This window comes from Podarcis filfolensis (genome assembly GCF_964270895.1).
Source record: "Podarcis filfolensis genome assembly, chromosome: 6".
In the NCBI taxonomy this organism is placed as follows: Eukaryota; Metazoa; Chordata; class Lepidosauria; order Squamata; family Lacertidae; genus Podarcis; species Podarcis filfolensis.
The window spans coordinates 44,873,525-44,900,696 of record NC_139609.1 but is presented as its reverse complement, the minus strand read 5'-3'; the positions used below and the strand labels follow the sequence as shown (position 1 = coordinate 44,900,696).

Here is a 27,172-nt window from a genome sequence, read left to right as displayed (position 1 = left end):
TGATAGTCCTGGTGATTTTATCTGAGAGCACAGACTAACTTTTGTTTTCTCTTGCGCATTCTACTTTCGCAGGTGCCTTTCCTTATCCAGGCGACTGCAGCGCAAGGAGGTATATGAGAGGTACGATTTTTATGTTTTATTACTTGGGAAACAAAACAAAAAAAATGGGGGGGGGTGAGACGAGCCGGCGGCACTAGCAACTTTATATTTCTGGAAGGTCTCTTTTTTCTTTCCTCAGATTCAATTATTGGTTGTTTGTTTAATTAAAAATTCAATCAGGAATATTTCTGACTTTCCATTGGGACAATTAAAACGGGGAATCGATCCGTGAGCAATTAAGGCCGCTATCACCGGAGTCGTTCGCATTTATAATATTGTTTTGTTTCCGAATATCGTCGACTTAAGCGACGGTGGCTGACGTCACACTCCTTGGGACCTGCTTGGTTTGAAGAGAGGTTCCTGGAAGGAAGTTGCGTGAAAGCCATGCAACTCGCTCCCACCTGGATCTCTGTCGAGGCTCCGCTGGGCCAGGCAGCGGTCCTCGCCATCCCAAGGGGAAAAAGGGTTTGGAGTCGTTCACAGCAATAACCCCAGTCCCTTGAACCAACTCCTTATGTCATTTGCTGCTTTACGCTCAACTGCAATAAATCAGGCACCCACAAAAACCGTCTGAGACATTAGAGTGGGCCTGGCAGCAACGCACTTTAAATATAACTGAATATTTTTGAAATATTTGCAAAGTAGGGCGGGTGGGAACCTGCATTTCGCCTGCTTTGGGAAGTATCTTTTAAAGCCCTGTTCAGTTACCAAGAGAAATGGGAAAGAGCCGACTGCTTTGGATGGAACTTTTTCCTCACCCGCTTTTCGGAGAACGCGGTGTCCCTCACATGTTTGTTTCAGGCAATGTTTGTTTCTATCTGTCCTGGCAAAATGAGGTTTAGGCGCTCCTCTTTCATTTGCAACGCTGAACCCGCTCTTCTGCTGCCTTCATTCAAGAAGCTTTAGAATGATCTAAATTAGATGAAGGCAAAAGTCTCCCCCTGAAATCCCGTTTGGGGGGAAAGCAACCCCCAGTTTTAGGGAACCAATACCCCAACCCGTTGCACGAGCGGGGGGAGAGGTGTTTGCTGAGAGCGCCTTCCTTCCGTCTCGATTTCAGGCCTCCCTCCGCTCAGGATCCGTTTGCTCTAGCCAGAGCTCCTCTTTCGTTTCCGCCGAAGGAAACGTCTTGGCTTCGGGGGACGGTGCGAGAATTCGCTTGGCTGGCAAGGACTGGCAGTTCCCATTGTGTTTCCTCTCCAGCAGGAAGAAGCGGTCTTTTTCACGCCCCGTCCCGTCATTTATTTCTCTCTTTCTCTCTCTTTTTTGCTGGAAGTTCTCAGCGCCCTGCTTGCCCGCACCTCCAAAGTGTGTATGTTGGAAGTGGGGGGGGAGCAAAGTTGGGGCTGCGCTTTCTTGCTGACCTCCTACTTGTCATTTCAAGGGCCTGAGTGAGTTAACTGCTCCATCAAGGCGCGGCGCTTTTTGGAAAGCGACAAGCTTCATGGATCAGTTAAATGGATCAGTTCTGGGGAGCTGCTGAGTTGGACCAGGCAGACAGTCTCTCGTATGCACGGCGTGCTCCCCTAGTTTTCCCCTCAGGAGATGTCTAGTACAAACTTGGGATGGTTTCCGGGGAGGAATTTCCTAATTAAGGCTTGTAAGCAACGTCTGAAATCTGTGCAATGCTCCTCTAGGTTGGTTCAGTCACAGAGTGAGGAGAGTTCCCGTTGCTCGGGGACTTCACACACTTTCTCCTTATCTTGTGTTTAAAAGAGGAGTCAGGATCTGACTTTGATTTTTATATTTTTTAAATGCATGGTTTCTGGGAAGTTTTTGAGAAGTTGTTTACATGGCTTTAAAAAATTATAGCTAGGCTAAACCATACATATCGCGCGCGCACACAAAAGTACATACAATAGAAAAGCTAACTTTATTAAGACATAGATGTATAGATGTGTTGACTGTGAGAAATGTAAAGCTCATGGCATTTTATATAGTGAAATATAATTTTATAACAGAAATGAGGTATATTAAAAGAAATAAATTATGCATGTCTTCACTAAATCAATATGCTAACCAGAAATAATAATGAAGGGAAATACTTTTATGGCATACCGGTGCTAAACATGTCAGGCTGGAACAAGTCACGCTGATTGACGTTGAAATTGTTTCCAAATAAGTGTTTTAGATCTCAAGCTGAACGATCTGTCACGCGATCCACCACCAAAACAAAAAGGCGGAAGGGCCTTGGATTTTAGACACTTTTTAAGCTAAAGCACCACGGCTTAACTAGTTTACCGATCGCGCGCGCCGGCGCACGTGTGTGTTTTCCTTTTTCATATATGTACACTGATATACTTACCCATCACTCTTACCTGCTTGTATAGACGTTAAGACTTTAATTGGCTTTTCTACACACGCGCGCGCACACGCACCTTCCTACTGGTACAAAACTGGGATGTGTGTGAGATATATTTATCCGTCTTTTTACCGTTACCAGACGATACAGTGTCGTCTAAGTGCAGTTTTCCGTTTTTCATTTCGTCTCATTTTGTTATCGCTGCTACGACTTTACAACAAACAAACGAAAAAGAAAAAAGAGATCCCTGCCCCGAGGCACGAACAATATAAAATCTGAATGTTTCAGTGTTAAAAATGTTTATCTCTGAAGACTTTAGACGAATTTATTTTAATGCAAATCTCTGAAATCAGACTCGCTTTTAGGGGTGCGAGGTTGGGTAGTGGAGTTGACTCAATATTCTACCACCGGGACTTTGCGATGAAATCCTCAGGAATACCCAGAAGGAACCGCTCAGAGGGATTTGATTGTTTCTCAAGATACCCTCAGTTCTTTCCCCCACTTTGTTGCCCCCACAGCATGCGTGTCCCTTGGGGTGGGCTGGCGTGGGCTCTGCGTGGGAACCAGTGACCTAACTGAAGTGTTCATCCCGCGTCTCTTGGACCCGCATTTTAACTTTTTCCTCTCAGGAAGCGAAGAAATGGTGATCACCAATAAATAATTTGTAATAAACGCCAAGCAAACAAGCAAGAAAGAAAGAACAGACTCCTGCTGCTTTTTGTTACGCTGGTCGCTTGTGTGCAGTTTCCTTGGACTGGGGTGTTTCCAACTCTGAGACAACTACTGTTTATGTGACAGCTAACTTGGCTTGCTGTGTTTGTGTGTGTGTTGTTTTTAAAGGAAACTTAAAAGCAGTTCGAGGCGTCTCTTTGGTCCTCGGGTGCAGTCTTCGTGCGCCTTGGAGTGGAAAGAGCCCCGATCTCCCCCTTTCTAGTCTCCGAGGCGTCAGGATCGTGAAGACCCTGCTAAGGTTATCGCACAAACCAGCGATTCCCGCCTCTTCCCTCTGCTCCACGCACACGCCCCCTCCCCTTCCCCACAAAAGGAACTTAACGCATTATTGGTCCTTCCCATCTTATGCAAACTTGTCGTTAGTTGCAGTTACTCAAGCGAGGAGAGTTTTCAAGCGCTTGACTTGAGCGTTAATACCCGGAACCTTAGCACACTTTGCGACGCAGCGAATCGTTCAATATCCCAACAAAGGTAGCTGCTTCGAAGGAAATGTGCCCCCTTTAGGGTGCGATCCACAAACCACTGCATGCCAAGTCCTCAGCGAGCTTAAACCAGAGGGACTCCGGATTGGGTCGCTTCTGGGTCTTCTTACACAAAGGCTGGCTTTACTTTCTTTCTCGCGCTTGTTTTCACCACCCTGAACGTCTTACTAACCCTTGTCATTTCCCAAAGCACCGTCGAATTCAGGCCACGCTCCTCCTGTGACATCGCTCGGCGGCTCGAGTCCCTTAAAAATCCGCGTGGCAGAGCTGGGAACAGGCGCACAAAGTTTGAGATCTGCTAATATTACAAGCGGGGAGGCGGCCGCAGCATCGCTTTGGATCGCCGGAAATTGACTTTTCTCTCCGGGCGCTGGTTTGGCGCTGTGGTTCTTTTCTCTCACTGCTGTTTCTCATTCCCCTTCCTTCCAGCTAATGAGTTGCATCCAACTCAGAGCAGAACCTCTTGAATCGACGGCCCTCATTCAGTCATGCCCATTGATTTCAACGAGTTTGCTCTGAGCAGGAGTAACGCTGGCTCTCTAGCCATCTCTGTCTCCAGAGAAGGCACAGGAGGCGTAGACGCCTTTGCCCCACACCAGATCTTGCCCCTCAGCCTGAAAGCAGCCCTCTTTCAGCCCCTCCACACACCAACACTACCCAAAAAAATATGGAGCTCTCCTTCACTAGGAGCTTCCGGTGGGAGGCGTAAAATCATTGGCTTCTGGGTGTGTGGCTGAGTTTTTCTCCCTTCAACCCTTCTTATTTCCTTAGGAGCATCCTTTGCCCGCTCCTCTAAGCTCATCTGCTCCTTCTTGGTCATGCCTGCAATGAGGACCCCGAGCAAAAGGAACAGGGGCTGGGCTGGACTGCTAGGGGGAGGGCGAGAAAGTGCGGGCCCAGAGGCGACTACACCGCTCGCTCTCGGGATGAATCAGCGCCCGGATCCCTGCCGGGCAGCAGAGCTGGTCCTTTTAGCTGAAAAGATCGGGAGCTAATTGAACTTGACAAGAAGGTGCGGAAAGCACCCTGGCGGATCCAGGCAGGAGCTTTCGCAGGGCGGCAACAAACAGAAAGACAGACAGACAGACAGACAGGCCGGCTCTCTGCTTCCTCGGGTGAAAGAGGGAGGGGGAGTCCCCGGGGGCGGACGGGGGTGGGTTGGTCTCGGGGAGAACAAAACCCAACCAAGCCTCCGCGTCTCTCCAGATCCTCCGGAGCCCCTGCCAGTGGGGCCGATTTCAGGCAATTAAAAAAATGGTATCCGGTGGACTGGATCGGAAAGGGCTGGCAGAAAAGTCCAGTCGGGAAGCGAAATATATAACTCTTGCGTTGATATTGGGGTGGGCGGGTGCCAACTGGAAAAGACAGGCTACTAAGTTGGATTTCATTTTTAACAAATAAATAAAACGTTTTTCGCTTTTCACATGAACGTACGACGAGCGCATTCGTCAACAATAAAAATGGGGTATTATGCAACATTATATTTGTTGTCATATTGCTGTTGTTTTTAAAGCACACTCAGGAATAACATCTGGATTATTATTAGGGTTTATTTTGTTTTTATCCACGGTCCAAAGACCTCTAAGCTGATGTGCAAAGCATTATCACGCTTATAAAGCACTTGGGAGACACGTGCGTTTCTGATGTTTTTATAAAAACGCGTTAAGCAGATGTATATGCTTCTCCATTCTCCCCTTTCTTCCCCTCTCTAGGGTACAATCGAACGTCCGCTTAGTATACATATTTTCTTTAGGGAAGTCCTGTTCATTGCCGACGCCCAAGCCGGTTGCCTTAACTAGGGCCGAGCTAAAATACTGCCGTTCCCAGGTTCTTATTCGATTATGATTATTGTGGTGATTTTCGCCGCCGCCGTCATCATTCCAATTATTTCTCGCCAGGACTTACAGATGCAGCCCTTTTAAAAATATCCTCCGCCGTCCCGCTTTTTCTTTTCTTTTTTCTTTTTGGTGCTTTTGTTGAACTTTCCATTATACAGCGCCTAGAAAGCTGAAATTATTATTTATTATAATACTTTTTTTTAAAAAAGTGCCAGTTAGCATTCTGGACAGAATTTCCGATCATGGAATCAAATTCCTATTTACGAGAACAAAATCGTAATTAAAATATTATTTCTGCTGTCTAATCGTGGTGGGGGGAGGAGGGCATCTCTTCCACAGGAGGCGGGGAGCAGAAACGAGCTTTCTACAGAAATATAGTTCTCGTTTGGTATATATTTATCCGGCTACTCTTCAAGGAGGCACTTTGCAAGTGCTTCCAATAATGTTAGTGATCTTTAAGGTTTCAATTGTTCGAGGGGTTTTTGCCACTGACTTTTTCATTATTTACCTACTGAATCAAAGTAAGCAAATCCCATCTGTTTTCCCTCCTGCTATCCGCTTCACTTTTAATTATCCGCCCAGCAGCCTAATAGAGATGATATTAAACTAAATCTTTTTGACATTAAAAGTAATTATCCCCAAACCAATATTACAAGAATGAAAATTACCCTACCCCGCCCCCCTCCTTTCCCTCGCGTCTTTCTAAATAAATAAATAAATAAATATCCCTTCCCATCGACGCTTCTTCCAATCTGGAAGTTCAGTTAATCTAACACAGACATGAGATTGGAAACATTTTTGGTTTAATGTTAGGTTTCTATATATGGCAAAATAAATGGATTAATTAATTAATTTGTAAAAGCCCGTTTTCAAGTTTCTGAAGCACTACCTACTCCTCCCTAAATGGGTGGGTGACTGCAAGATGGGGGTGACCTCGGAAGGGATCGGCGCATGCACGTGGGGAGGGGACCAGCGTGGGAAGCGGAGCCCGTGCCCCCCCCCCGCCTTCCGGCTGACGACGCTGGGCAAAAGAATCCTGCATTGCAAGGGGTTGGACTAGATGACCCTCGTGGTCCCTTCCAACTCTACAATTCGATGATTCTATGACCTTTCTGACTGCCAGACGTTCTTCTTCTTCTCAAGAAGCCCCGACCACAGGGCCATTAAGATAATGGTGCTATTTAGTCTGATAGGCAGGCAACCGGTCTTAAACTTGGACTTGATTTTGGCAAAATACCACAGACACCATCTGATCTCAATGAGGACTAGAAACGTTTCCACTGGGGTGCGTAGGATCACTGAAACCTTAGCACCCTCAGTGGCTTGGCTCTGAATGAACCCTCCAACTCTTCATCCATCCAGACTTCCGAACAAATGTTACTTCGCACGGGGATAGCCAGTCGCCTTTGATTTGAGTCAGACATGGTTTATGGTTGCCAACCCTCTGTTTAAAAGGGGGTTCCTTGACTTTTAGGAGTCACAAGCCCCTCCCCCGAAACACAGCTCGAAATCTCCCTCTCAGGTCATTTCCCTATATGTCTGGGGCGGGGGTGAGCCGTACAGGTGAGGTGTGTTTGCTGACCCCATCGGTTTTGGGATGCCCACGGGAGAGCAATTAGATCGGGAACTCAAGTTAGGATGATTGTTCCAGAGCCGTAGCAAATCAAGTAAATCAATAAAAATACTTAACGGAGGTTCTGCCACCCCTAACATGAAGCCTGCCCCCCTCCAACATGAAACCTACCCAGAGCCGTCCGCTTCTCCCGCACAGCCCTGAGAAACCTTTGCCCAAGCAGATCCACTGGCTGGCTGTACCCGGAATAGCTCTTCGTTGGGGTTCCTGCAGGTAGCCTCGTGGTTCAGCCCTACAGTCAAAGAGCCTAGCCTTTCACTTAATCTGGAACCCAGCACAGCAAACAACCATCCTGGTCCAACACCTGCTTTCACCCAGCGCATCAAGGAAGTTCACAAGCTGGCCCACCCCACCCTGCAACCATTATTCCGAGCTACATTGCCTTTGAACTGGGTTTAACTGTCCTGGCTAAAAACCTTGGCAGGCCTCCAGGACTCTGCCTAATCGCCTTCTAAGCCAGAGGTTGTGGCCACATCCTGTGGCAGCGAATTCCACCAGCTAATTATGTGTGGTGTGAAGAAGCGTTGTCTTGCTCTACCGTCAAACAACCATGTCTTTGGTTAACCCCGAGTTCTAGCATTCTTAGAGAGGAAGAGGAAATTCTCCCTTACTTTCTACAAAACCATTCATGATTTTATCAACCTCTGCCATGCGCCCACTTAGCACTCGCTTAAAAAAAAAAAGCCAAACGCTTTCCTTGTAGATAATGTTTTCTAACACCTCGATAAATTGGGATGTGCTATTTTCATAATTGTACGAAATAAATCAAATACTTGGTCCCATGATTTTTATGTAAGGGTCTTATATAAGTCTGGTGGCTTTATTTTCAATCCATTTCCGAGATGGATTTATCTTTTCCCTATCTCCATTGCATGCTCAGTTAACATTTTCACTGAGCAGTGCACCACAGCTCCAATATATTTTTTTTCTGGAAAGTGACGATCAGTTTCGATGTCATCATATGATGTCATATTTGAAGTTTTGGGTTTTGCCCCAGTGTGCATCTCTTGACATTTAGTGGCAAATCTCATTTGCGATTTTTACTGTTCATTTGTCCAGTTTCTAACGATTGCTTTAGAAATCAAAAGCCGGCGCTTTCCCGATCCTCAACTCGTTGTTGACTTCAGATCCTGTAGTACACGTTAAATAGCACCGGTTCCAGTACACATCTCTGAGAGAGCCTAATGTTCGCATCTCTTCATTGTGCAAACGGTCCATTAATTCCAGTCCTCCGCTTCCTGTTCTTTAACGGAGACTAATCCGCGAGATGACCAAGCTTATTATCCCATGCTGCTAAATTTACTCGGAAGTACCGGGAGACTGAAAAACCTAAATGATCATCTCCAACTCCCTTAATTCAACGAGTCTACTTCAAGTATGGCTAACACTGAACCCAAAGTTTTTTCTCTCTCTCTGCATGCCTAAATTCACAATTTCTATCAGATTACTTTCCACTCACATGTTTGTTGGCACACACAAATCCTTTTGCAGAAGCCTTGTTAATTCTTCCTCCACAAGGCTTCTTCTTCTGTATCTTGAATTATGGTTCGCATCATTTCCCGAAGAACAGATGTTTACACGGGCAGGTCTATAATTTCCCAGTCCTCTGCCATCCCACTAATTGTTTTTAAAATCGGCGTTAGCTTGACTATCTTTCAGTTCACTGGTAAGGCGGCCAGTTTTAGTGTTGGAATGCTTTTTTGTGGTCGTTACATGATCATCAATTTCACGTTTGACTTAGTCCCTCTTCCTACATTTAAAAACTAAACTAAACTCTGACAAATATTGCTCTGTTGGCAACAACGGGGCTCGGGCCAATGTCACGTAGACCCATTTCTGGGGATAATGGAAATGTTAGACCTTCACTTCACAGCCGGTTACCTCCATTTGCCAATCTATAAAATCCCCCTTGGGATGGGATGGGGAAAGAGGCGATGGTTCTCCCAGAACGTGGCAGCAGAAATGCCTCCTTCCGTGCCCGTTTGATTTCCGCTCACTTGAAGCGAGAACCTGGGCTGGCCTGGGCAGAGAGCGCGCGGGGGCGCCCATCGCTCGACGGCGCCTCCACTCCCTCCAGCGGGCCTCGGGCTTCCATTGGGGCCAAGCGCTCTTCCCTCCAGGGGCAACTCACAAGCCTCTAGGTCGGGAACTGCTTGGTGCCTCCCTTGAACTTTCGGCGCTAGTCCAAGAAATGTCACCAGAAACAGCCAATCAGACTGGCCTTTTATTTATGCGGCGCTCCCAAAGGAGGCAGAAAGTCTTGAAGGGAGAGGTCCCCATGGTGCCCTCCGCCTTGCGCCCCCTCTGGCAGGCTCCAGTGGAGCACCTCCGCGCCTGCCTGCCTGCCTGCCTGCCTTCCGCCCGCTCCTCCTCGGCCCCACCTTCCCGCCCGCCCGTCCCCCGCGGCGCTCCCTTCTCCCCGGCCTCGCTTCCCTCCCTCCCCCCCCCCGGCCTTCCCTTGAAGACCTGCTAAACTGAGCTAATTTTAATTGCATGTTTCAACTTCGCTAATTAAATCGAGGGGGCTAATTAAAAGTGACTAAGGAACAGTTTTCAGCAGAGGGGCTTCTCCCGCTCGCCGCGCGCAAATCTTCCCCGCAGCCAGAACCGGAGAAGCCAGCGGCTCCTCGGCGAAGCGCCCCCTTCCTGGGCTCTCCGGCCGCGGCGGGGAGGCGGGGGCGCCTCTCCTTCCCGCTCCCCCTCCCTTCTCGGCGGGGGACCCCGCCCTCGGCCGTGCCCTTCCTGCAGCCTCTTCGGCTGGGCCGCGGCCTGAGCTGGCAGCGCCCCCTCGCCCCGTCCTCGCTTCCTGGCCTGGCCAGGCCACGCGAGCGCCGCCTCCAGTTTCGCGCCGAAGGAGCCGGCCTGCGCCGGGCGGCCCGGGCCTAACTCCAGCCCGGCTGCCCCTAGGCCAAGGGGAGCGCGTTGCCGGGCGTCAGGCGTGAATCTTGACCCCATCCCACCCCTCAAAAAGCCTTGGAGAGCAGAATAAAAGGTTATGGAGAGCCTAGGGGGAAGAGTTGGCCCCGGGCTCCCTCCTATTGCACCCGCCTCCTAAAAGGAGAGAGTGAGGGAAAGAGGCAGGGTAAGGCCCGTCTCTCCCCCACCCAGTTTTTTTTTCTACTTTCCTGACCCATAGAGGCGCCAGCACCCTTCCCCAGGATCCCCTGTACATTTTCTTCCCCACCTGAATGCCTGTTTATTTTTTCAGCCGCTGCCTCCTGTTTCCACCAACTCCACTTTCTTCCCCATCCTACAGTAAGGCTTTTTCCTAAAGCATATGCTAACCTTGATCACTCAGCCCTCCCTCAGCAAGTGCTCCTTTAAATAGAAGCACTTCTATATATCCCTCCAGCTGCAAGCCCTTCCTCATTCCATAAACTGTCTTTCCCAGTTCTACACACTTCCTGCAGGCAACAGAGACTGGCTCTCAAAGCACTGGAGTGTTTGAGGTAAGGGCACAATTCACCTGGGTGTGTTATTAATATATTAATTGCTTTAACATTTAGTTTTTCTTGCTTTTTAAAAAAAGTTTGTCAAGTGATTGAGTTTTAGTTACTGTACCTCTTTGGATAATTGCTGTTTTAATACCAACAAAATGGTATTATGTCTTTAGAATCATGCCAACTTTATTAGGAGTAGTGAGGGTGGTAGTATTAAATAGCAACCCATTTATCACATAGAAAATCATTAAGAGATGCACACAGATTGCATCCGACAGTACTATCAGTGCTTAACACAGCCATTCACAGAGGACCACTGGTTACAATCTGATTAATACGCAGTGAACAAGTTAATGGATTAGCTACAGCAATTAATCGGCTTGCCTCCCTTCTCTGCTGCACCAGAACACAAGTTCATCACCAGCAGTGCAAAACCAGACTAAAATACAATAGGTGTGTAGGATACCACCCCCATCTTGGGAAGTCTGTGATGAAACACCCATTGATTTGCGTTGGGCTGGATTGCACGCAGGCATAGTTTTATCTGGTGTCTTTTAAAACCAGCCATTTTTTTCTTAGACTCAGACTCCAGGCTTTTCTCTGCCTCTGACTTGCCACCATGACAAAAGTCCCACCTGCCACAGTGGAGTTTGCAGGGCCCTTTGCACAGAGCTCCCCCAAATTCCTCTCCAGGCATTGCAGTCTCCAGGCTCCATTGGCTTTCCCTGGAGGCCAACTTGGTAAATATTAAAAGAGCCCCTTTAAACAAACAGGCTCACCTTTAAAGACAAGTGCTCCTATAGAATAAGGCCCTGCGTGCTAATTGAGGGATCACCAGGGAGGCAGGGGCTAGGAAAGGGCCTGACCAGCATTCCCACAGCTATTGTATGGATTTTTAGGCTCTTAAAGAACCGTTCCCTTTCTCTCCCTTTTTATTTCCCAGCCCCTTGGGCCTGGATTAAAGTGACAGACAATTTTCCCTTCGCACCTTATTGATGCTTAAATGCACTTTGAGGTGATGTGAATAGGGCGGAGTGGGGAGGAGGGGAGGGGAGAGAGAGCTCTGTGAGAACACAATCAAGTGTGTGTGTTTGGGAGAACTACAAAGCTATCCACGCTTGAAGGTGGAACAGAAGCAACAGTTTGGGTACAAAGTATTACAGCAAAGGCTGGGAATTGGCTGTGGGCTTTAGTGCCCTTGGTTCCCCCCCCCCGCCCCCTTCTTCTTCTTTTTACTCCGCAAAGGCCTCAGATGCATCCAAAGCAGCCTAAGAGGCGGCATTAAGGACAACTTTCCTGGGTCAGACCACAAGCCCATCATGCCGACTCTTCGGTCTGAAACAGTGGCCGGCGCAACATGCAGCAAGGGAGCTTCTTCCCACACTGTAGAGTAAACTGAAGTGCGAAAAATAAGGCATCTGGGCAAGGAGATAACGTTTGGCATTCAGGGAGGAAGAAAGTAGAGAGATTACTGTTTGTGTAATAGAAGGACCTGGTTTCCCAAGCATCTATGGCTAAAGGGTTTCAGGTAGCTGGGCAAGGAAGGACACCTCCACTGTCAGAGTTATTAATCCTAAAGGGTGAGGTGGACTAGTATACTACTCAGTATGGGAAAGCAGCCTTTTGGATCCTTGTCTATGCCAGCTAGAGGGGAAATGTGCCTAAACACTGGCATTTTTGCACATCCCACGCAAAGGCGTAGGAAATGTGAAAGAAAGGGAGTTGGAAATAGCGTATCTTACTTGCTGGTCTCCAGCAGGAAGCAATGGATATTGACCAAGCTGTGTTTGAAACTTTTCAGTTGAATGCACATTCTCTAATATCACTTTGTCAGTTACTTCAGCCGTTTAAGGAACAACTTAAACACTGTCTGCCATCTCTTCACATGTTGCAACAGTAAGTCCACTTGAGTCCATATTTCCTGAAAGCGAACAAAAAACATGAATTTATTTTAATCCAAACACACACAACGAGGAGTGCCATATTAATGGTTTTATGCATCTATTATACGACGTATCCAGATAACACATATTATGTATATGCTGTCCGAGTAGAATTCTTAATTTTTTTAGTTCTGTTGGTACTGAAGCAGTTCCATATTCCTGATTAATTTTGGGCCTTTACAGCTGTATCCTGTTTAAGACGAGGGAGACTAGAACAGGAAACTATTGTTCTGTGGGTGGATGCACCACGTATTTGCAAAATGACAGTGCAACATTCTCTATTCCTTATATAACTCTCAGGTGTCAGTATTGTGCCGTCCACTTTTGAATTCATTGGTTAAAAAACCCCTAGGCATTTGCTCACTGAACTTGCACTGCAGTGATAATTCCCCAAACCACTCTGCTATTAGACAAAGGAGGTTCTTAGAAGAAGAGGCTAGGGTAAGAAACCCACCTGGAATTTCTTCATTCTAAGTAGAGGCATGTTACACTGTGTGGGGGGGGGGGTTGTATATACTCACGAGTACTTCTGTTGTTAGTTCACATAGTCTGAATCCTGCCCTCTCTGCCCATAAAATAAAATACTAGACTGAGAGAGCTGGTATCATCTGACTCAGACACTGGATGCCTGCCTCTCATGACAACAGGAGTCACCCTAAAATCCACAATATGCCTCTTTACAGGATCAATGTTGCCAGATCAAATATCTCAAAATCAGGATACAATGTAGTGTCAGTAGTCCGGCATAGGACAGGAAGATCACCCTTAGTGAACTCAATACACATGTATATTAGATATATATATTTAATGACAGAGATCTGAAACATCCTGTGATACTAGTGTGCTGACATCACAGGGAAATCCAAATGCGGCTGACCTCCATCTTATCATGTGAGTCCATACTGTGTAATAACCCAACCTCCCCGCCCCAGGTAGGCAATTTTGTGGCAAGCCAAGCAGAAAACGGAGGAAAAGCAGCACTTCCCTCATTTGTGAGAGGCTCATTAGCAGAGCTCTTCTTGGAGTCTAATGATCGGAGCCCTTTTAAATGATATTTTATATTATCCCTACCCTTCTTGCTAACTTCAAACATGTGTTTTGTTTTGTTTCTTAAAAGGATCCGCTGGGTTCTTTTTTTGTTTTGTTTTGTTTTTGCTTGTTTTGTTTTGTTTCAGGTAAAACCCAATCATTAAAATTCAGCCCCCGTCTCTTGCATCTGCTTCGTCTTTGCCAAATGAATTGCAGGGTGAGAGAAAAGCGATTGCATTCAAATCACAGATGGGGTGCAGGTTTTTGGAAGAAATTTGAGAAACACCATTGTCCCGAATCAAAACTCAGTCCTTTGCTCCACAAAGGGGGTTGCTTTAAGCCCTCCGAGTTCTATGGCACTTGTTTTTTAAACTTTCAGGGTCTCACACAATGGCCTGCCACCTAAATGTCACAACCACTCTAATTCCAAGTGTGTCTCTTTCACTTAAAAAAAAAAATTGGGTGGAGGCAGCAAAATCGAGGGGAGTGAAGGGCAGAATCATCACGCACATGTTTCCCCTTCATTGCCAGGCCATGGTCTGCTGGTAGGAACTGGGTGAAGTGGGATCCAATGCTTGAGTCAAAGTTGACCAAAGGACAATGACCCTACCTTTAAAGGACATTCTTCACAGGTAATGTGGATGGAAAGGACTTTATATGAGCCAGCCCTGAAGGAGATGCAACACTAAGAAAGGAAGAGAGCAACTCTAGGCATGTGCAAGATGCATCTCCCGATGCAATGACTAGCCAGTAGCAACTCCCCACCCCCAGTTGACTCTTGGCATGCATGTGTGCATGCGCACACACACAGACAAGGTGAGCCTTTCTCACTACTCAGGTGCCTGCAGTGGAACTGGGCTTATTATTCAAAGTTGAAAGAGTAAGGCCAGATTGTATCTCCATCCTAAAATGTTTATGAAGGAGCAGGTGTATCCTAACAGGCATCTAGGCACTACAGTTCACCTCAATTTTTGGAATCCAACAGTTACTTAATTTGCAGCAAAGGAAGGATGGGCAGTTTGTCATTAGCAATTAGTTGATGTCACAGTGGCAACAAGGTTGTGAGAAATCTATTGGTGTGGCAGCACACATACTTTGGAACTCCCTGCCTGTTGACATTAGGCAGGTGCTCTTTTTGAAGTCTGTCAAAAACATTTTTGTCTAGGCAAACCTATCCAGAGATATAGAATGATGATGTGTATTTTAATCAGTTTATTAAGCTTATTGTTGATAATGTTTTAAATATTCTAAATAGTTTTTTTAAACTGTATTTTACTGATAATTTTATTGTTCTCTTTTTGTAAACCACATTGAGATTTTATTACAACCAAGCACTATATAAATCTTATGAAGTAAAAAACTTAGTAGAGAAGGACAAGTCGGGATGGTAGAATTGGAACCCGAATTTCACATACAACTTGGTGGACATTGCGGGTTGAAGGTCTCAGGTTTTATCCTTGGCATCGCCATTTAAAAGGGACCCAGGCAGCTTATGTCTGAGATCCTGAAGGTTTACTTACTGCTAGTCAGAAGACTGGGGAAAGATGGGCCAATGGTTTGATGTTATAAAGCAGCCTCCTATGTTTATTAGTGCCTGTACATCAGGGACTTCTGAATGAAAACTTAAGAGTGATGGTGAAGCTATTCACTAAAATAGGGGGCAGATAATAACTTGTTCCAGGCAATTCCACTGGGATTTTGAGAGCCTCTCTTGTTCCTATTGTACATAACACAGCTAAAGGTAAAGGACCCCTGACTGTTAGATCCAGTCGCAGATGACTCGGGTTGCGGCACTCATCTTGCTTTACTGGCCGAGGGAGCCAGCGTACAGCTTCTGGGTCATGTGGCCAGCATGACTAAGCCGCTTCTGGCGAACCAGAGCAGTGCATGGAAATGCCGTTTACCTTCCCGCCGGAACGGTATCTATTTATCTACTTGCACTTTGACAGGCTTTTGAACTGCTAGGTGGGCAGGAGAAGGGACCGAGCAACGGGAGCTCACCCCGTCACAGGGATTCGAACCACCTATCTTCTGATCGGCAAGCCCTAGGCTCTGTGGTTTAGACCACAGCACCACCTGCGTCCCTTCATAACACACCTACTCACATAGTAATTGTTGCCCCAGTAACTCTCAGGGCGTTAAACATTCTCCAGGAATGTGAGGGATAAACATCACCACCATGTGCACTTAAATAATAATTTCTTGCTAGAAGATGCAGGGGGATGCAGATATAAAACAACATCATTTTTGAGCATATACTTTTCCAAACCCTAAGAAAAGCCCGTTCTTTCTGAGTTAGATAAATCATTCCAGTTCATGGCATGTATAGCTGACTCTCATCTGATGGTCCTTTAACAGAGGAGATGGTTTATTTTGCTTGCAAGGGTGGAGGCAGAAGCGAGAATGTTTTCAGAAAGATGGGGAAGTTGAAGGCAATGATGAAAGGGAAATTTGATCTGATGGGGGCACAATGGAGAGTGTGTGTGTGTGTGTGTGGCTGTGGCTGTGGCTGCTGTTGGGGTGGATGCTAGGCAGGGCTTGCTTCATTTGCCTTGCAAGTGGTGCTGATGCAACACCACCACCACCTATCTTTGCTTGTGGGCAGTGGCTCATGCAAAGTGCCAGGTTCTGTGCTGTGGTCTAGATTCTGTGCAACAGGGGAGCACACAGAAACATACAGAACACCACAGCCCTGATCATTATATTTTCAATTATACTAAATCCTTTTGGGCTCGGGGCACCTGAGAATTAGTAGCTCCTTCTCTTTAACATCTACATATGCCAAGCGGGGGGGGGGGGGCTGAGGAAACCACTGCACAGATATATGGTTCCACTTTACAGAAGGTAGATTGTAGCTCTGTACATATGCATATTGGGGGGGCAGGGGAATTTTTTTATTTAATTAGAACCCATTAGGTGCTTCACTTTTTGCACCATGCTCTCCATTGCTATGTTTAATGCTGGTTTTAGTTGTTTGTTGGACTTTCTGCTTTGCCTCTTGTTTTGTTGTTTATGTTTAAGGGGTTTAACAATTGTGCATTGTACCTTATTGTCTATGTAAACTTGGCAAATTTCGATAAATGGGCAGAATAAACATGATATGAATGAATGAAACTGGGAGCCACAGGTAATTGTCTGAAAGAGTGAGGCAATCCACTACCTAATCCAAGGATTGCTTAGCATCAGTATTGATTGGGGGTTCCTTGCTCTTTCAGACACACACTCACTGGTTTCTGAGAAAGTTTAGCTCTTTGTGAATACGAACTTCTTGGTTCCCTCAGATGTGAGTCCCAGGGAAAATTTCAGACTTGTGATGAAGACTTGACCAGGTAGGAAGTGAAGGCATTTGAAATATCCAGTTAACTCCTGGTGCCTTAAACAAGAGAGGCTGCAGCTTACAAGAAGTGTTATGCAAGCACTATAATAATTTGGGTGCAGAGTTCCTCGTAAATGCCAGTAACCTTAAAGAAAATACAAGTAAAGATAAGCTAATTAATTGTTCAGTAAGCTAATGAATTGTTCAGTAACTTAATTCAGTGTTTTTGCCTAATTTTTGACAGCAGTTGCTAGATCAACATTGCAACAATAGCAGACACTACCGAACAGTGTTCCCTGTGTAATGCAATTTCATTCTGAACTAAGGAGCACCATTATATTCAGTGGAACGGTGAGGTTCTTCAATGAGACCTCCCTTGAAGCAAATGGATATTTGTAATCCTATACTCTAGGAAAGGGGGGGATTGAAAGCTTGGTTTCTCAGCATCATCACATTGGGTGTGTGGCTCTCTAGATCAGCTCTTCTAAGAGGATTGCTGTCCTGTGCATTCCTGAGGCATAGAGGGTGAGCTGGAGGCATTCTACGCCCCCCTCCCACCCTTCACCCCCCAACACAAACAGAAGTTGAGAAGATGAGACACCCTTATTTGGGGCACAGCTGTTTAAGATGTAAAGACCCTTTAAGCATTTGGGAGCTCCTGCTTATAGCTCTGAGAAAGTAAACTTTGAATGACCCTCCAGGTTAGTTTAGTCTGGGATCTGAGAGCTGAAGGGTGGTAGAACCAGACTATGGGTTTTCCCGCCAACAAAGTGGGGGTGGGGGTGGGTGTCGTATCACTTCCCCTGGAAATGTGTGTTATCTTTAGGGCTGGGCAGCCCGCCCCCCCAGCAGAAATTGACAGAAGTCTTTTCTTCCAGCAGGGAAGGCTGCCCAGGAGCGAGGAACAAGGCACATCTTGTTGTATAGTTGTGCAATGCACAGAGAGAGGCCTGCTCTCTCCTAGCACAGCAGAGCATAAAACGAAGCAGGGTGTTTTCTGATCTCTCTCCTTATCCACCCATCAAAAACGTGTGTGTATGTAGGCTGAGGGTGTCATTTCATGACCAGAAGTCCATGCTAAAATATAAACACAAGGCGCTGCCAGACAGCATGCTTTCCTACATGTTATATTAAAATTTGAGGGCAAACGTTCACCTTTTGGTCTGTTATGCTCTTGAGCAACTGGGTCAGCATTCCTTTCTCCCGATCTCAGTGTTCTGCCTCCCCACCCTCATCCCAGCAGCCACAGGGCCCTAGTTGGTAGCAATTATTCTTACTAGATCTTTTACCTGCCCTTCACTGAAGAGTCCAAGGGTGGGTTGCAGCAATATAGAAGTACAGCTTTAAAAACGGTTTTAAACAAATGCATGCCACCTGAAGCCACAGTTAATCTAGAACAATGACCTGAATGATACCCTACACTGGACTGATTTTTGAAAGATAACCTGCATAACTTTGTCTCTTTGATAAGGTCCCACTTCCCCCTGCCACTCAGCACCCAGGCCATATCCACACTGCCTGCAGTTTGAGGCCGTCATGGGAGAAATAGTGATAAAGCAAGTAGCTCTCTTTTAAACAGCAGTGCATGAGAAAGAATACAGAATCCAAGCAAAAGAACAGGAACCCATCAGCATGGGTGGGCCTCATTCCAAACTAGCAGCCAGTAGTGATTCATCATAGGAATAGCAAGATCAACAGTATAAACAAGTACAAAACGAAGGATAATGACTTCCTGTAGTGAGTAATTTTCAGGATCTCTTGAGACTAAATTCCACAGTGTAAAAGTTGTTAATCAGTTCCAAAATGGCAGCTTCATACTGGAGCCTGGCTCTGAAGTATGGAGTCGCCATATTCCAGCAATAAAGTTTGTTGGTTTGTTTGTTTGTTGCACTTACTGGTCACCTTCTTTATTACAAAAAGTAAGCTTAAGTGACTTACAATAAAATACAAAAAAAAAAAATCCAATTTAAAATTAAAACAACAGAAAAGCAAAACATAGTCATATACATAAAAGGCAGTCCAACACATCCCACCAACTAAAGGAGGCCACAATATCTAAAACTTTACAAGTTATAGGCCAAAAGCATGACTGAAAAGCAATGTTTTTTCCTGGTGCCTAAAAGCAGCCATTGATGGTGCCGGGCATACTTCCCTGGGGAGAGCATTTTGTGAACCACCTCTAAAAAGGCCTACTCTCGTGTTGTCAGTCTACACCTCCCTCAAGAGAGGGCACATGGAGGAAGACCTCAAATGATAAATGCAGGGTCCAGGGAGAGTCCATTGTCAAGCTCCCACAACTACATGGCTATAAAGCAAAGGCTATAAAAACAAAAGAAAAATAAATCTCTCTTGGTGAACAGTTTAGGGACAGATTTATCATTACATCTATTTCTGACATCCAAGTGTGAGTGCAGATGCTTACATAGCCAAAACAGCCCTACAGCCCCACAAAAGGGAGGTATTAGCAGGCTCGGCTGAGTCCTAGAGTTCACCAAAGTACAACAAAACTGTTGGAAAGGGCTGTGAGGTGGCCATGGAATGCAGACTATTTGTTTCGTGTGGAAGAACCAGATAAGAAGGGGAATCAAATGGAGTATTATAGAGAGGGGCATGGCTGCATCACCTGACTGGAATAGTGAGCAGGAGAACTACACCTCAATTTTTTTGTAGGTTCCAGTTGTGTTATGATCTGAAATTACGTACATTTTTTCTAGCACAAATCTAAGAGTTGCAAAGTGAGTCTTTAATAAGAGTCCATTACCTCCTTTTTTAGAGTGACCTATACTGAGTTTCCAATTTAAAAATCGCCTCATGTTGTGCTAACTTTAAATATAAGCATGAGCCTGAATAATGTCTAGTATATTTCTCTCCTTTCGTTGGTAGAAGATATGCCCCATGACATATTGAAATCCTGTATTTCTTAGAAAACTGGCTGCTAATTTCATGCTCAGGTTCTGCAGGGACTTTCTCATTGGTCAGACTTTCAAATAATAATTATTTTTAATGGTGCATTCAAATAAGGACATAACAAGAGCAGTTGTTAGCTTTGCATTATCTGGAGCGGGGGATGTTCAGGCAATCATTTGCAGATTTACCTGTCACCTGTCATAAACATCATTTCCCTCTCCTGCTTTTATTGTTTTGCTTCCTCCTCCTCCTCCTCCTCCTCCTCCTCCTTGTTGCAGTGACACCACTTTTATTTATTTATTTTGAACCCATTTTTCATTCATATCATTTCCCAAAGCAGGGCACAGTAAGATTCATATCATTTAATAAGATTTAAATAAGATTTAACCACTTGTTGAAAAGGGTTAGGTTCCCAGATCTGTCACACTGTGATAGGAAGCTGATTCGAAAGCTTAGGAACTTCTATCCCAAATGCTTGTTTGGCAGTGGCCTCTAAGCCAACAGATGCTGGGACTGCCCATTCGAGATGTGGCAAGTAACTGAAAAGAAAAGATCACAAAGGCAACTTTGCCTGTTCAATTACTTGAGAGGAAGCATAAGTCAAGCAGGGACTTGTTCATATCGAGCTAAAAGCAGGGGCCCATTGTCTTCCCCTTTTAGCTGCTGTCTCAATTTACCCGAGGCAGGAGAAAGAAGACTTGGTAGTTGAAGCAGCTCTAGCAACTTAGTGGAATGGCCTTTTCTGCTAAGGAAGATGTTGGGACCGCACATCCCATCATTCCTATAGGAAAGTGTTAAAAACATGAGTGCTGCTGGATCAGACCAAAAGCCTGTCTAGTGCAGCATCCTCTTTTCCACAATGGCAAGATACCCACAAGCAGGACAAGAGAGCAATAACCCTCTCCCACCATTGCTCCCTAGCAGCTGGTGTTCATAAGCATGCTGCCTCTACTCTGGGAGGCCAGAGGTGGCTGTAATTACTAGAATTCCAATTGTATAATTGGAAGGGACCTTGAAAATCATCTTGTCAAACTTCCTGTTCCATGGTAGTTGGTAGTCTCAGTGCACTTCTTGGCAGGAAAGGAAGCTCTGCTGCCTTCACTTTCCCCTTCTTCTGACCTAGGAAATTTGAGAGGGTACTGGGGAGGGGCAAGGTAAGGTGCTCAAGCACCCATTCATGTTCATGTACCCTTGCTAGGAGTATATGCAAAAGGGCTCAAGTCCATTTGGCGGTAAACACAGTGGTCCTTGTGGAACCCTAGTTAACATTCCCGGATCTTTAAGGATGGGAACTAACTTAAGGAACTATCCTGAGTCTAGACTTTGAAGGTGTGCACTACCACCTTGAGTTTATCTTGGAAGCAATAATAAGTAAGTAAGTAGTACATGCCCCTTGCAGCTAATGTAAGATATTAATCTGGCTGCTCCATTTTGGACTAGCTGCAATTTCTCAGGAGCCTTCAAGGGCAGCTGCAAAGGCCCTTGTAGAGCATGTTTCACACAATACATTTGTGTCATCTTTAAAATTGGCACAAGCCCTTCTATCTGTTTAAGCAAGTGTAGGGAAACAAATACAGTCATATCTTGAGTTGAATGTGCTTTGGGTGGAGCGCGTTCGAGTTGCGCTCCGCGGCAATCCGGAAGTAACGGAGCACGTCTTGCGTTCCGTTCGGGATGCGAACGGGGCTCTGGAATGGATCCCGTTCGCATCCCGAGGTACCACTGTATTTTATTTAGTGACCCTCACATCAACCATTAACTGTTAACTTGTGATTTATTCAAATGTCTCAAAGGGCACATAAATTGGGCCAGGAAGACATTACCGATATCTCTGATTTTTACTATGTGATAAAGAACTCAGAGGAAATGTTTTCTAGTAATGGAAGTAGCTGTTACATTTGCCATTCCATCTCTGGCAGCAAAATCTTTTGGGCCAACCCTAGTTGTTTACCATATACATATTTAGCCAGGTTTGTAGAATTCAGATTAGATCCTTCCCCTTTCTTCCTTTCTTCCTGGTTCCCAAGTGTAATATTAGGATTGTGTGGCTTGGTAGCAAACTTTGTAGGTTTGCTGTAGTCAGATGGGGGTGTTTGAATTGTAGGAGAGTCACCCTGAGTGAGTCTACTTCAGACTGAGGTGAAAATTCTAAGGGTGTTGGTAGTTCAAGAATAGACAGATCAGTGGGGTTGCCTTTGGGGTCTGGAGACTGATCAGACTTCATCCAAAGGAGAAGGGTGTCTTGTGTGGTTCAGATAGCCTCCTGGCCTTTCTGATAGACTGAGGAAACCTTCTGAGATTAGGTCCACTACAGTTAAAATGGAACATTGCTGTTTTGACTTCAGATGGGCACTTGGTATTATTAGCCAACAGAAATAAATGACTTGCAGTCTGGACAGGCCTCTTCACCAATGAACTTTTGGGGTTCCAAAATGTGTCTGGCTTCTGTCAAAGAGAGAAGTGACTTTCGGGGTTACATTGAGCATCTAGAGGAAATACAAGTAAGTTCTGCATTTTAGAAGATTATTAATAGCATTCAAATGGGACCCATATGACATACCACCTTAATTTCTATTCAGCCCAACCCCTTGAAAAAGCACAGCAAATACAGTAAGCCCCAAACCTATTGGTTTAGATACAAATATAAATTGCAATATCCACACTGAATGGATAAACAAAAGTAACATCATGAAACCGAGCAAGATTGAAAGCAACAGGCTCTTTCCATGAAAACCCCCCGAAATGATTTAAATAAATCTTAATATACAAATATGTTCCTGCAAGTTGGGTGTATATCATTGACATTCAGGGTGAACATGGACTATAAAGCCTTCATTAAAAGACAAAGGCCCCCAAACAATGCTGATAGGTTTTAGATTTGATCTATTTTCATCCTTAATTTCCTGGCAGTTAGAGACTTAAAGCAGTTTGCTAAGGAGAGCCTACATCCATCGCTCCCTGCCTGTAATCTAAGATCTGTATTAGAGGTCTTGCCATGTGTGCCTATTGTGAAATCAGCATGGTCGATGAGCACACAAGACAGGGCTTTCTCAGTGGTGGCTCCACTGTATGGAACTCTCTTCCAGTTAACATTTACTTGGCCCACTGAGTTTTGGTATTCAATAAAGCCTTTAAATCTTATCTTTTTACTATTGCCTCTCTTTAAAAGAGTTTAGGTCAGAGGTAGCCTATTTGGTGTCGCTGTTTAGGACTGCAACTCTCATCAGCCACAGCCAGCATGGCCAGTGGTCAGGGATAATGCAAGCTGCAGTCCACAGCATCTGGAGGGCACTGTGTTGGTTACCTCTTGTTTAGGTGCTTTAACAGTTTTTTTCATGAATCAATTTGTTGCCTCCACTCGGAGCTTCCTATTTTGTCTGATACTCTAGTGTTTTTTTTTAAAAAATTCTCTTGTCTCTCTCACTTTGTGATAGCTTGACCCTGAAAAGCAATTAATAACTGAAATAAATACATACATGTTGGAAAGCTTTCATTTGCCTCTCAGAGGCAAGCTTTCATTTGTCTCATTTGCCCCAATCAGCCATTGCCTCCTTTTTAGAGAAATAACTTGCCTATGGAATTTTCTTAATGCAGCCAGTCAAGAGTTCGGCTTCCTTTTTCTCAGTTCAATAATCTTTTGCCTTTGACACAAAGTTATACAAGTGCAGCCAACGTACAACAAACCACCAGTCTCCTCTGAGCAAGTGGAACTATACAAACACATAGAAGTATTTTCTTAGAGCTGCAACATATTTGCAACTTTCTGTGCAGTGTTGGAAAAACATTTTCCCAGCCTCTTGCGCACAAACTTTGTGTAAAGTGGCTTAGGGCACAAAGGGAAGGTGAGCAGGTTCACTTCTGTCAAGTGGCTTGATGGAAGATTTCCTCTGGGAAACCCATTTGTGCCACCTTGAGTAACACGAGGGAAGAAAGGTGGAATATAATGTAGCAGATAAAATAAATAAAAGCCTAGCTTTTTCTTTTTTAAAAAGACACCCTCTTATTAAAATATGCACTTTTCCCTCCATGGAGCTGAACTTAATGCAGGACCTTGTATAAATGAAATGGCCCATACCAAGATAGCAACAATTCTGAGTGGATGCACACTCCACTTTCTGAGTGCATCTTGAAGCTCAGTTAAAACGTTGCCTATTTGCAAAACACCAGAAAATGCAGTAGGAGAATTGATGATGTGTATGTTGGAATAGGTGGCAGGCTTGTGATATGCAGAATTCCAGAATAAATTCAGAAGCACATCCCTCTACTGGTGAGTTGGACTGACCAGTTGCCATTACACATTTATTGCTACTTAAGTACATGTAGGAATATTGCAGAAGACTGCAACAAGCTAGCCCCAAGAACATCAGTTTCTGGAAACATAGTCAGCAAGGGATGTATGCAAGAAAGCAGGTTTTGGCTCATGCAAAGGTAGATACAGATTTACATCTGGATACACATCTGCACTGCAAAAAATCAGAGCCTGCCAAATATTTGAGGGGGACCAGGGCATGCTTCCCCCTGGATCTTCCTCCCTGCAGTACCCTGATGCTCCCCACAACCTACTGGGGGGCAGGATGGATGTTGTTGAGAAGCAGCAGTGGGAATGGATGGCTGTGAACAGGCTGGCAATGAGAACAGAAGCACTAGACCAGTGATGGCCAAACTTGGTCCTCCAGCTGTTTTGGGACTACAACTCCCATCATCCCTAGCTAACAGGACCAGTGGTCAGGGATGATGGGAATTGTAGTCCTAAAACAGCTGGAGGGCCAAGTTTGGCCATCACTGCACTAGGTGAATCAGCAGTAACAGCCATGGGTGTAGCCAAGGGGGGGCTGCGGCCCCTCTAAATCAGTAAAATACAAATCTGAGGTTCTGCCCTCCAACAAAAGCCTACACCCCTAACGAAAATCCTGGCTACACCCGTGGTAGCAGCTACTGTCTTAATTGCCCTCAAAAGCTTTGCTGGGGCCCAGAGGCACCTGCACAGTGACTCTGTCCTGCACAGTGACCTGCACAGCTGCACAGTGGAACTTCCCGCCCTCTTTTCTCTTTGCACACACTGCAAATCTGCTCTGGGGGATTGGGGAAACAGATTTAAGGGATAGAACTGATTTAAAGGGTACAAGGAAGTTCCACTACACAGCTAAAACTCATTCAACTTGCAGAACTGTTTACTTGTATTTGGGCCATATTATTTTAAGGGGGAGGTTGATGTAAGCAAGTGTCACACTGAACTGACTAGTTGAGTCTTTGTATGTAAATATGGATGCATGTTCCTGTCTGTGTCCAGAACACTGAAATGGTGCTCTTATCACAATACTTGTTTGTAAACTGTTTTGAGTAAAAACACATTTTGAAAGGTATGATACATAATTTTATTAGAAATTAAAAGAAGTAGTTGTGCAGAACTAGTGATGTGCAAGTAGAGCTGGACTGCAGCCCAGATCTAACATGCCAAACTGTTGCCTTGATAAAAATTATAAACAAACCCGAAGTATATGGGAATACACTATATTATACTTATATCCTCGTTGTGCCTTCAAAAGCCCCATCAAACACAAGGAAGGCTACGCTGTTCATCCCTGGACTACTTAGTGTTTGATCTTTGAAAAAAGACATTATTTCTCTTAGTTATGGAGAGGAATGAAAGAACAATCACGGACTCTTCCAAGACAAAGGTAAACTAGATTTTAGTAGAAACTTCAGTGTAACTGCAAATTTATTTAATGTTTCTAATGTCACTGAAAAAGTACAATTTATGAAAGCTGTCGTCCTGTTCTGCTACATCTTTTTTTTTTTAAGGCGGTTCCATAAAAACTCACCCCCATTAAATGTAAAGAGTGTAGGTGAAGAGAATACAGAGGAGACATTTGGGTTTTGCATAACCTCTAATATCAGTTTAAACAGCAATGTAAAAATGAGGAGGTACATCGGAGGCAGCACTTGCTGCTGCCAGGGAGCCTCCCCCTTTCCCCATCATACTGAATGGGATAATAGACACAAAAAGGAACACTTTGTTACAAGTTTCCATTAATTGACAACAATAATGCCTTAAGATTTAATACTAATGCATTCAAGACATTAATGATAATCCATTAATATGAGGGACCTGACAATGTAAAAGTGGAATCAAAGATATGATCCACCGTAACAATGTAACATTTGGGTGGGGATAACAGCTTGCATATTGAATATAAAGGGCTGGTGAATTGATATCAGCAAAGAAAATGTGACTAATACGGTGGCTTTGAAACAGAAAAAATGGGCACATATAAAATTGTCATTAAATACTATTGCTACATGAACAACAAGCAGCATTGTGGGCCCATATTTGTGAAGGCTTTTGATTACAGAAGTTTGTATTCCTAAAAATCCAAATGTTAGGAATAAACTAATCATTAGCAATATTTTATTTCAATAGGAAGATATGCATTCTTGCAGTCCTCCAAGACAATGCCTCATAGACTCAAAAGTAAACAGCAGGTGGAATTAATTTTACATGGAGAAAATTGCAACCAAATTGGCACAACAGAAGCCTACAGCCAATTTCATGCTGGATGTATACATTCACTAACCAACCAACCACACAGCATAAACATATCCACAAATTCAGATCAAGTTGTGGAAGAGTATAGGAAACTACCTTTAAAACCTCGAATTGCTATTCCTGTCAATCATTTGGGTGCATTTGCGACTTGATTATGAGATCATGCGAGATGAAAAGAAATAAGTAAACAAATGTTGATGTTCAGATGGGTAAAATGGAAGCATGGTATAAAATACGTCACAGGAAGATTAAACTACATTTAATAAATTAATAGGGAAGTGAAAATGTGTAGCCAGAATATAAGAAATAAAGCTGAAGAAGATAAAAACAGCACAATGATCTCACAAATGAAACTTATTATATAAGATAAAGGTAATTTAAAAAATATTCTATACAATGATCTGGTTTCCACATCACATTAAACCATACATAAAAATGAACATGCAGTGTGTTGGTGCATAGCACTGGAAAATTCTTCTTTGCTTCTGCTACACTGCTGGAAAACAAACCAGAATTTAGAGAGAAACAAACTGTGAACCTAGGTTTGGATGTCACAGCAAGTCAGACTCTGGCTTGTTTCGTAGTGGCATGGCGGCAGCAGGAGCAGAGGAGGAACAGAGCAAGAACGTTTGAGCACCATGCACTAGCATGCTGCATGTTCACATTAAACCATTAATGTGATGTGAAAACCATGCTAATGCATATCAATATTTCAGCAAGCCCACTCATTAGAAGTATGGTTGACAACAATCTAAATGAACATTTGCAGATGAATGCTAATTAAGGGCACAATTCAGAATCCACTTGCTTCAGAGAGAATTTTGATGCAGAAACAAGTGGTAGACCACAGTTCCATTCATTTCATTGGAAGGGTTAAGCATGACCTTAACTGTCTCTAATTAAA

General features: G+C 44.6%; 1 long non-coding RNA gene across 2 annotated transcripts in view; it reads left to right on the top strand.

Annotated features, from left to right (window-relative positions):
• The window catches only part of LOC310765080, a 62,527-nt gene that overhangs the window by 5,930 nt on the left and 29,425 nt on the right, over positions 1 to 27,172 (top strand). Inside the window, exon 2 of one of the 2 annotated variants that reach the window (XR_014549423.1) lies at positions 73 to 120. This is a non-coding gene — a long non-coding RNA (uncharacterized lncRNA). Of the gene's footprint in view, positions 1 to 72; positions 121 to 9,449; positions 10,536 to 27,172 lie in introns of those variants that run through there. The other variant, XR_014549424.1, reaches the window with a different exon arrangement.